Raw genomic sequence first — 12,372 nt, 5'->3', positions numbered from 1 at the left:
GCAGAGGCTTTTTTTTCTTTTAAAAGCCTTTGACGATCCCAATTGAGCTGCGCAATCATCATTTTTTTAAATTTTTTTGGCTGAAGAGGTTGTAGGAAAAATGCTTTTAAAAGTAAAAAAAAAGCCTCTGATGATTGTGCAGCTCAGCTGGGCATTGGGGGGGGGGCAGCAGGGATTTTTGCTACCAATTCTCCGAACCACCCACCTCCATTGCTACCGGATTGGGCGATCCGATCCGAACCGGGAGCATTTCACCCCTGCAGCAATACCTTTAGAAACTCCTCAGGTTTTTTTTAAAAAAAATCAAACGGAATATATCATAGGCTAATGGGTCTCGGGCTGCTGTTGAAAATTTATTGTGGTAAAGCTTGTTACCTTGTTTGTTCAATCATAGGTTAATTGCTTTACCTTTATTTTTTGAGTGAAAGCAACATACTTTAAAATCTTGCCAAACCTGACCTTCAATTTCAATTTCATTTTAGAAGCACTATTTCTTATTTGTGTCTGTGTATGAGCTTTATATTTTGTCTCTTATTTAACCAAAGGACCGGCTGATTATGAACAATGAAAACTTTAAGAACTTTATTTAACAATGGCATATTGTTAAAAACAATATAAAGATAATATAGAATATCAGGTTTTTTTCAATAAGTATGCCTCCAGAATGCTTGTTGGTTACTAGGCTTACTGTTGGTTTATACTGTAGCTACTAGTTATTTTTTCCTTCCTTTTTATAAACACTGTCCCATTGAAATATCTTTATTATACCTTCCCTTAGTCTTCAGGCTGCTTTCTTAATCATACTGTACTGTATTGACTCTCATATGTGGTATGGTATAGCCTTTAAATTAAGCCTGGCTGGTTAGATCTCCTCTCACAAATATCCTGAGATACTCAAATGCATATGTTTCCATCACCTCTTGAGATCTGGATTCTGACAGTTTCTGGGCCATCTCTCCTGCAGCCTCTGTGATCTTGTGATCTTCCCCATTAGGAATAGAATAACGGAGTTGGAAGGAACCTTGGAGGTCTTCTAGTCCAACCCTCTGCTTAGGCAGGAAACCCTACACAACTTCAGACAAATGGCTATTCAACATCTTCTTTAAAATTTCCAGTGTTGGAGCATTCACAAACTTCTGGAAGCAAGTTGTTCCACTGATTAATTGTTCTGATTAATTGTTAATTGGAAGATGATCATATGTTTGGTTGGGTAGATGGGTTGTGAATCGTTCAACTTGCATTAGTTCTTTGACTTAGAAGAACTTAACAAAGAAAATAGATTTGGGAAACAATCAAGCATTACACAGAACACCTTTCTTGTGGAAGGTAATAAGAACAAGAGGCCACAAGGCTTACTGTAAATTACACAGGGAAACAAAATGAATGCAGATTACCGCCAGTTATTTATTTCTAGAATATGCCCTTGGTTCAAAAGCAAAGTTGTCTTCTCCTGGACTGCCTCTGTTATCATGGGATAATTCCAAAAGTGGTCATTTTTCAGATTGCCACACTGTTTTCCAGGTTTTCTCTGTCCCACTGAATTTTCAAAACTTGATTTACAAACTTATTTACAAGTAGAGGGATTTGGGTTTTAAAGGATAAAAATGTATTGCCAGGGAGGGACCTGAGTCCATTCATTGATTCATATGCTTACATAGCTCTTTAAACTGCAAGATGGGCCCAACCTTCAGAATGCTTTGAAAGCGATTGCTATACATGGCTAATTGAATTAGGAAATGACTTTCAAGGGAATTGTTTGGTTATAGAAATACAAGAATTTATCCTCTTGGTCAAGAGATTGAATCTAGCTCAGGTCGGTAATGATTTTCAGTCATTCCCAATTTTTGACTTTCCACTAAAACCAGCCCCCACTTGACAAAAGAAAAAAATCACAATCCAGAACTGCAACCATTGAGGCTAATGTGGGAAGCATGCCAGTACATAAGTCAATGTATCTATCATACTGATGTATAAAAGGGAAAACCAATATCACAATATCAGCAGACAAATTAATGGGCAGGATCAGCCTGATCATTATTATTACAAGTTTTCAGAACTGACAAGTGAGGAATTAAAAAGGAAAGTATGTGCAATCTAGCCCACAGTCTTGCACGTTGAGATCGGTCTCATTCGAGACAATGATGAATCCGCATACAGACGGGAGGTTGAATAACTAGCCTCGTGGTGCGATCAGAACAATCTGGAACTGAACACACTCAAAACCGTAGAAATGGTGGTGGACTTTAGGAGAAACCCTCCCATACTACCACATCTTACAATGCTAGACAACACAGTATCAACAGTAGAGACCTTCAAATTTCTAGGTTCCACCATATCTCACGACCTAAAATGAACACCCAACATCAAAAACGTCATCAAAAAAGCACAACAAAGAATGTTCTTTCTGCGCCAACTCAGAAAGCTCAAACTGCCCAAGGAGCTACTGATACAGTTCTACAGAGGAATTATTGAGTCTGTCATCTTCACCTCTATAACTGTCTGGTTTGGTTCTGCAACCCAACAAGACAGACACAGACTTCAGAGGATAATTAGAACTGCAGAAAAAACAATTACTACCAACCTGCCTTCCATTGAGGACCTCTATACTGCGCGAGTCAAAAAGAGGGCTGTGAAAATACTTACAGACGCCTTGCATCCTGGACATAAACTGTTTCAACTCCTACCCTCAAAACGACAATACAGAGCACTGCACACCAGGACAACTAGACACAAGTACAGTTTTTTCCCAAATGCCGTAACTCTGCTAAACAAATAATTCCCTCAACACTGTCAAACTAGTTACTAAATCTGCTTTACTATTAATCTTCTCATCATTCATATCACCCATCTCCTCCCACTTATGACCGTCTGACTGTAACCTTGTTGCTGGCATCCTTAAGATTTATATTGACTGTTTCCCTATGACTATCATTAAGTGTTGTATTTTATGATTCTTGACGAATGTATCTTTTCTTTTATGTGCACCGAGAGCGTATGCACCAAGACAAATTCCTTGTGTGTCCAATCACACTTGGCCAATAAAGAATTCTATTCTATTCTATTCTATTCTATTCTATTCTATTCTATTCTATTCTATTCTATTCTATTCTATTCTATTCTATTCTATTCTGTTCTATTCTATTGACCTCTAATGCTCTCCATCTTTTTGCTAGTCCAGGACTAACAGCTGTTTTCCTGCTGATGTTAACCTCTTTTCCTGTCAGCAAGGCATAAAACACAATTTTCGTGAGTATATCCAGGATGGGTTAGAGAGAGAGATTCAATCTTGTTCTTCAGTGCCACTTCCTGATTCTGAGTGGGTTTAATGCACGAGTATGAATGTCTCATTCTCAACCAACGGCCATCATAAAAATGATATTCAGTCTTTTTCTGAACCCCACCAACCATCTCACCAACCCTCAAAATCTAGAGAAAGTTCATTTTATTTGCTTTCCACTTGAAAGTTGGCTAAGAGACCAAACTCCGTCTCATTGATTTCAGCAGGACTTGAATATGGTGAACATTCTGGACTGTTAGACAGTTATTGATTAGATTTATACATTAAAGTAAGACAAGGTTTGCTTTTTCATGCTTTATTGAACACGCCACCTTTAGCTGAGTGCACAGATCCCGATACACCAAGAACCAAAATGTAAAAATCGTGGGTGGGTCCATGCAACACTATGAGCCAAGATCAAAGAAAGTATATTATCTTTAGTGTAATATATGAAACTGGACTTCTTTTACTTTCTTCCTCATCTGTTTGCTCCTTCACACAATGCCTGTTCCTTTGGATCCCAATTCATTTGGATTACAATGGTAAAAGATGTTAGTAACTGAAGGCTCTTCAACAACTTTAATTTATATTGCTCAGCAGAGAACAAAAAGGCTTTGGCTAACAGCAGCCATTTTAGTTGAAAGCATCTACTGTAGCTTTTACAGTTGTACCATAATGAGGTTACATTCAAGAATACATTAGTCCTATTGCTGAATATTTCATGTAAAGACTTTTATAAATCTAAAAAAAAGAAAAATCAGGACAAGAATAAGATATCTGCGATTACCAAGTGGATAATGTAAGCATAGAGTTGGCTCCCCTGCACCCCTCATGCTTCTACCATGAAAACAGACTGGTTGGGGATAAACCATTTTGTGTTACTCTTTTCATTTTTAACGATTGACAGGCTAATGGTTTGTCTCTTTCTCCTTTTCTATTCTCAGGTTAATAATACATACATACATACATACATACATACATACATACATACATACATAAACAAACAAACAAATAAATAACAACAACAACAATAACAACACAACCTGGCCATTGAAACTACACGGCTATGGATGAAACATGTAACAGTGATACCCATTGTCATCGCGACACTTGGTACCAGGTCCAAGAATTTTTCAAAACACATCAAGAAATTGCAGCTTCCTGCAATAACACCAGCGGAACTGCAAAAAGCTGTGCTACTTGGAACATCATATATTTTAAGAAGATACTTGGTTGATACCTAGAACGCTGGCAGCAGCTCGTATCAACCATTAGCACCAATCGCTTTTGTGACACATTTTTAAATGTTCAGTTGACTGAGTTTCATGTTTAATAAATAAAAAATGATGATGATGTTGTTGTTGATGATGATGATAATAATAATAATAATAATAATAATAATAATAATAATAATTGTCATTGTACATATATACAACAAAATTGATATGGCCTCTACTGGTGCAACCCATAACAAAATTCAAAATAAAAAATGAGGTGATTATGCCGCGAAGGAAGGGGAAAACTCCACCATTGCATTACCTGGTAAACAGAAAGAGTCAGGATAATACATCTGCTTTTTCTCTTGCCCAGATGGTACAAAGGTGTCCCAGTTTTGACACTGTCTTGCAGCAAGAGAAGGGACCGATTAAAGTTAGTCCTGTGTGACGATACCTGTTGACATTTTAAAAATTGGAACTGTGCAACCTACTTTTCTCAGCTGGTTTGAAGTTTTCGAGAATGCAGAAGGACGTATGGTATGGTCCTGAAATGATCATGAGATGTTATTCTTGAAAGTTGCAAGGGTGGGTTTGCCTATTTCTGAATTATCTTTTGGATAGTAATTGCTGCATGGCAATATTTTATCCTCTGGGGTTCCTTTCTTCTTCCCTGCCCCATGCTATTACCTCTAAGCAAATCGTTTAACTTCTCAGTAGGCTTCACCTTCCCACCCCTGCATTTCTATAATTTAATCTCGCTACACATTTAATTTCTTCAGCCCCCGAGACTGACTAGGCCACCTTTTTTTTTCCTGTAAGAAAGTAGTGCTTTTTTCCCCCCACTTGGCATTTCTTCTGACAGAAAGCATAGCCTTATCTGTAAAAAGGAAAAAAAAAGAAGGTTTGTCAGAACGATTTTGCTGCTGTCTTGAAGGAAAGTAGTCTCTCTTTCACTTCTGGCAGTTACAAATCGCCCAGAAGATTATTTCCAACATGGCTGTTCAAGTTTTTGCTTTGAGAGATTTGTGGACGCCACTCAATTGATCTAAAATTGGCCCTTATAAATTTTGATCTAGAACTGTGTTTCTCAGTTTCAGAACTTTAAGTTATGTGGACTTCAGCTTCCAGAACTTTTAAATTAATTAATTATATATATTTTATCCCACCTTTATTACTTTATTAAGTCATTGAAGGTAGCAAACATACTTAATTCTTCTTCCTCCTCCTTTTCCCAGCCAGTCTACTGAGATTGAGAAACATTGATCTAGGCAGCCCAATTCCACTAGATATTAACTGGCAGCCATTTTGGATACCTTCCTTTTTGTGTGTGTACTGATGCTGCTTGCCTGACTGCGATGGCAAAAGTTAACCACTGAGTTCTTAAGGTTCCCCATTATACTAGGAAGAAGTAACTGACCTAAGCAGTTGTTGAAAAAAGATCTCCTCGATAGGCAAAAGATAAGTATGAGGCTTTTTTGAATTAGTTGACCAAACTTTCAAAGAGGTATGCAAGAGTCGCTACGGGTTAACATCTGTTTGGAAATATTTTCCAAAGACAGAGGTCTAAAAAAAAAAAATCCCTATTTTTTCATGCTGGCAATTTTGCACGTCAGAAGAATGAAGGAGATCTGGACTTCGATTGAAGAAGATTGCAGGAGAAAGTGACCATATTATCTCTGATTTCTTGTGTTGGAAGAAATGTGCATCTGGGTTCAGTTCCAAGTGGGGAGAAAGACACTGGAAACACGGAGACTGCTTGAAAAGATGGTTTAATGGTGGACAGGACCACATGGTTTTGTAGTCCTGGGCAAAAAAGAGCACATGGGAGAGAGAGAGAGAGAGAGAGAGAGAGAGAGAGAGAGAGAGAGAGAGAGAGAGAGAGAGAGAGGGAGGGAGGGAGGGAGGAAGAGAGAGAGAGAGAGAGAGAGAGAGAGAGAGAGAGAGAGAGAGAGAGAGAGATTGATTTATACCCTCTGTTGGGCTTTGAATTTGAGCTTGTATTCTGATTGGTTGTCAGACTCCCATGGGGCCATGCAGGGGTAACTTTGTAGGTTGTCTTTTGAGTCCCAGGCCTGGTTGAATCTTGCTGGGTGATGATGTAATGAAGAGGGTTTGGGGCAGTTCCTATTATGGCTGAGGGCTAATTCTACCTTTGTTGGATCCTGGGTGAAGGCATTTGCTTATGAATAGACCTAGCTATCTCTTTATCTCTTAAATGCTGACATCTGCTGTGGGCTATTGAGGAGGGTAGGGGCTATTAAGAGTGAGTCTGCTTCCTGCCTAAAAACATGTTTCTCCATTTCTCATCCAGGGAAGTATAATATTCTGCCTTTTTAATATTTCGTAGAATATTTCATTCTTCTAGGAGAGGGGTGGGTGCTAACTTCCTACACTTGATATTAAGTGGAAGTGGAATAGACAAATTTGTATATTGGATTTCAGAAAAGCAGATTCTGATGAATCCAAAGAAAGGGTAAATAAAATCCAAGGATCTGAAATCCTGGAGTTCAAAAGTGTCTGGGAAGGATTAAAAATCTTGAGGAAGGAGATTCTGAAATTAAAATGGGAGCCTTCTAAAACTATTAGTGTGGATTCACAAAACTTTCTAAAATGTTGAAAAGAAAACGGGAAATTTGTAGGAAATAAAAAGAGAGCTATATAATGAAGGAAGAACATGGAGTAATTTATCAGAAACAATAGCTTCATAGAAGATAATATGTGGTTCGTTCTTTCACTAGAAGTCTTTAGAGGTTATTTGTCTCAAAGACTTCAGGAGATCCTAAACTCAGCACGGGGTTGGATCCCTTCTGACTCTGAGTCCACAAATTTATATTTCACAGTTCTGCCCATAAATCATTATTGACTGAACTTGGGACAGCTAATAATAATTTTAAAAAATATTCCATTTTGCCCTACTGTTCGGCAAAATTAAGTAAATTATTCCCACCAAGTCCATACCCAGGAATAACTGTTTCTCTGACTCCAAGCTGTGCAGTTTTCTTAGGTGATCTGCTGACCCACTGAAAGTCATTAAACATTAATTGGAAGGTGGCGTAAAACTGACATATGGTGAAAGAGTTATGGCAGCTGTTTATGCAGCCAGTTGACCAAGGATTTGCTGCTATGGAGAAAAGTTAATGGGAGGAAGCAGTAGCAAGACAGGAAGTCCTTGTCCTGCCTGAGACTGTGGTTGTTTTCAGCAATGCACTTTAACTTGAATTAAGTATATCCCTTTTCTGAGTTCCCACAGTAGAGGAATATCTGCAAGGTAGATGCTCACAAGCAGAGCTCAGATTACATCTTTGTGGCCATTATCTTGATGGTTTTGACTCCATCCTGCAAACATCCCTGACAAAATACAATAAAGTAAATCAATCGTAGACAATTGTGAGCACACGACAGTTGCATTTTAAGTAACCCGGTGAGCATCTTGTGAAAGCAGCAATTAGGCTGGTCTTGAAAACATAGGGCTAGCCCAAGAGAAAAAGTTGGGCTCTTAAACTGTACAGTGGTAGATGCCATGAAATGTTTGCAATGTTAAAGCATTGACTTTTAGTCTGCTGCATTGAGAAACCTACACACACACACACACACACACACACACAAAACAACAACACACGGAATCTCCAGTTATGGGAAAGGAGTGAAAAGACTGGTGAGCTTAGAATAGAGTAGAATAATAGAGTTGGAAGGGATCTTGTAGGTTTTCTAGTCCAACCCACTGCTCAAGCAGGAAACCCTATAACCACTTCAGACAAATAGTTGTCCAATCTCTTCTTGAAAACTTCCAGTGTTGGAGCATTGACAACTTCTGGAGACAAGTTGTTCCACTGATTAATTGTTCTAACTGTCAGGAAATTTCTTCTTAGTTCTAGATTGCTTCTCTCCTTGATCATTGCTTCTTGTCCTGCCTTCAAATGCTTTGGAGAATAGCTTGACTCCCTCTTCTTTGTGGCAGCCCCTGAGATATTGGAACACTGCTATCATGTCTCCCCTAGTCCTTCTTTTCATTAAACGAGACATACCCAGTTCCAGCAACTGTTCTTTATATGTTTTAGCCTCCAGTTCCCTAATTATCGTGGTGACCAAAAGCAAGCTTGGAGCCTTGTAGGAAAGAACGTGACATAAGCCAGAAATCCCCCAAAATCCGTGAAGCCTTTATCTGCTTGTACCCAAGAGAATGTAGTCAGTCTGATAAGATTCTTGTAAATAGGTGGACAACAAAGAAGCGACTCTGATCAGTTCACAATGTCATTTTGATTTCTCGCACCTGACACACAAACACATGAGCGCACACACACACATACACCACCTGGGAAGTGGCTTTAATAACACTTGTAATGTTATCCTTATTCATCTTGCCATATCCACTAACTGGGAACCCTTAAGGGGCCATAAAGTTCCTCTGGTCACAAAGCAAGATTTGCATTGTTATCCTTGCTTCTTTGCAGCAACAATACTTTGTAGTTCCATCTCAGGAACAGACATTATCTCAAGCCTGCCTGGACTACCTAGAAACCTGCAATCAATTTCTGATTCTATTGTATTCCATTTCTTTGAGCCCCAGTTGCATAAATCAAACGATTATGTGCTTGTCCGCATTTTGATTTAAGAGCTTATGAAAATCTTGCCTAGGCTTTCCAAGACCATGTATTTGTCCATCAAGAAAAGTACAGATATTTGAAGGTGAAAAAGAGGCATGGCTAGCCATCCCATCTCCTGGATGTCAGCTTTGGAAGCCATATTAGGCCGGAAGCTTCCATGCTGCCACCTGTGTGGGAAAGTAGGAGGGGGATTTTAGTAGAGAGGTTGTCTGTAGACTTAATAACATTCTTCCTGTTGGTCAAGGTCAGGGCGATCCTGCATCTGGAGAAGGAGTGGTCAGAGTGATGTCTCGAGATGGGACGGCGGTTGATTAGAGCATGTGATCGACTGAGGAGTGAAGGGATGGTTTTGGGGTTTTTGATTTACTGAGGGAAAACCCGGACCTCTCAGATTCGGGTTTTCCTAGATGTGCCAGTTTACCTATTCTAGTAAATAGAACTATTAAAAATGCTTGCTTCAGAGTCTTTACTTGGAGTGGGGTTTTTTCTGGAATGCTGATACTGGATGAACTTTATGGTAAGCAAGTAAAAAGGCATTAAGAGTTGTTAACCTAATCTTGTGAAGCTTCTTCTCTGGTAATATTGTACTGCAAAGTAGGGCATACAAAACCTTTGCTAGACCAATTCTTAAGAACAGCTCATCTGCCTGGAACCCGCACTTTATATCGGACATTAATACAATTGAGCGAGTCCAGAGATATTTCACGAGAAGAGTCCTCCACTCCTCTGCTCACAACAGAATACCCTATTCTTGAAATTTTGGGATTAGACAATTTAGAACTACGTCGCCTTTGGTCTGACGTAAGCATAGTACACAAAATTACCTGCTACAATGTCCTACCTGTCAATGACTACTTCAGCTTCAACTGCAATAATACACGAGCACACAATAGATACAAACTTAAGGTAAACTCCAAACTCGATTGCAGAAAATATGACTTCAGCAACAGAGTGGTCAATGCCTGGAATGCACTACCTGTCTCTGTGGTAACTTCCCCAAACCCCCAAAACTTTAACCTTAGACTGTCTACTGTCGACCTCACCCCATTCCTAAGAGGTCTGTAAGGGGCGTGCATAAGCGCACCAGCGTGCCTACCGTCCCTGCCCTACTGTCCCCATTTATTTGTATCCTTATCCTGTATTCATAATCATGTTTATACTTATATGTTATCTTATATGTATTTGACAAATAAATAAATAAATAAGTACCCAATCTGTAACAAATGTGATATGATAACCTTGCCAAAGCTCAGCAACTCTAATCCAGAGGTTCAGTGAGCAGAAAACATTGAAAACCTCAAAATAGGTCAGAACGAAATATCAATGTTCAGAAGTTTTGTCTTGGATAGAACGGAACACTGCTCGGAATGTTCTAACAATTTATAGGTTTTTTTAAAAAAATCCCTCTAAGCTATGGAGATTCAGAGGGAACATTAACCAATACATTAGAAGCCCATAGGCTGGAACTAATTGAGTGAAGGGACGGATGGGGTTGATGGTGAGTGAATGAAGAGTATTTTCAATCAGAACAAATTTGGAATTAAGGGGAAAAAAAAGACTGCTGTCTACCTGGAAGGTGTGTGAAAAACAAAATGTTGTATTTAACTTCTCCTCCCTGCCTCTACAGAACTTTAGAATTTGTGAATTAAAATATAAGGCGGTAACTTAGGCTTTGGTTTTCAAGCAGATTGCTAAATATAAAAAACCTTGAAAATGTAAACATAAAAAGCAGGATGTGTCTGCCTTACAGATAAAATCTGTGCTGTTTCAGATTTACAAATTATTTTGAGTTAAAACTAGGCATCTCTGTATATTTATACTCTGAATGTCATATTCAGATTATGGGGAAATAGTATAGATGCTGTCTCTCTATTTTTTTCCCTTTTATTTCCCTGGTTTTGAGCATAGCCTTCTTTCCTACTAGATGTGGTCTTGTTGTTACTGAATTTTCTGATTGACCCTCAAAGCACAAGGCATCCAGAGAAGCATGCTGCTGGCACTGTTGTTCATGGTTTGTGTTGACTTTGATCCTAGAAATGGGGTGAGATAGAGGAGAGGCAAATTAGGTAAGGCTCTCTCTCTCTCTCTCTCTCACACACACACACAAATAATATTGGAATCTGTGTAACCTCCAAGTCAATTTTAAAGCTAAATTGTAACTCACAAGTGTGCTTAAGCAGAACAATTGAAACTCAAATTCAAGGATTTTTGGCAAAGTAATAATTCTAGGACCGCAAACATAAAGCAGGAGAAAAAAAAAAAAGAAGCAATTTTATCTTGAGTGATATGAGGGAAACCAGAAAAATTCTTGGCTACCTGATTCAATTATCTGACTGTCAAAGATATGAGAAATGGGTACTGGAATGCAAAACAATAGTAAAAAAAACCCCCAGTGATATCCCAATTAGTCATTCTTGAAAGGGAGAATAAACAAGAATTGTGTTATTTTTTTTTTCCTGCCATGATTCTGGATTAACTAATTTACACTGTCCTTACGGATAAGAAAGCTGGATGGTGCTTTGGCAATTAGCTAGGCATTATACACACTGGAAGCTTTTAAGAACAGCTACTTTTATATCAACTGAAGAAGTGTAACTCTCTGTAGTTCAATTAAATGATGAAGCATATAAACACTCTAATATACGGTGGCTGCAATTCTAAAGAAAATTGTTCTTCTTTCTAGCTGTATCCCAAATTTTTGCCTTTGCAGACACTGAAGCACAACGGATTCACCCAAGAACAATGGATCTTTGAGCATTGGTATGTTCCTTCTGCCTGGAGATATGATTTTGAAAACATGGGTTTTCTGTCAAGGCTTTCATCTACTAGGACTGTGATGGTGAACCTATGGCACGTGTGCCACAGGTGGCATGCGGAGCCATATCTGTGGGCATGCAAGCGTTGCCCTAGTTCAGCTCCAGCGCGCATGCGTGCGCCAGCCAACTGATTTTCAGGCCTTCCAGTCCCACCGGAAGTTGGGAACCAGGCCGCTTCCGGCCTCCAGAGGGCCTCTGGGGGTGGGGAAGGCCGTTTTTGCCCTCCCCAGGTTCCTAGAAAGCCTCTGGAGCCTGGGGAGGGCGAAAAAAGGGCCTACTGGGCCCACCGTGCCATCGCAGGCCAAAGTAGGGGGAGCATGGGGGGTACCACACGCATGCAGGGCTCATTGAATTATGAGTGTGGGCACGCGTGTGTGCGACCCCGCCCACGTTCCCCCCACTTTTGGCACGTGACAGCAAAAAGGTTAGCCATCACTGTCCTAGGAGATCCACACTTA

This window comes from Pantherophis guttatus, chromosome 6 (genome assembly GCF_059756535.1).
Source record: "Pantherophis guttatus breed Tessera chromosome 6, ASM5975653v1, whole genome shotgun sequence".
Lineage (NCBI taxonomy): Eukaryota > Metazoa > Chordata > Lepidosauria > Squamata > Colubridae > Pantherophis > Pantherophis guttatus.
This window is presented reverse-complemented; position numbering follows the sequence as displayed.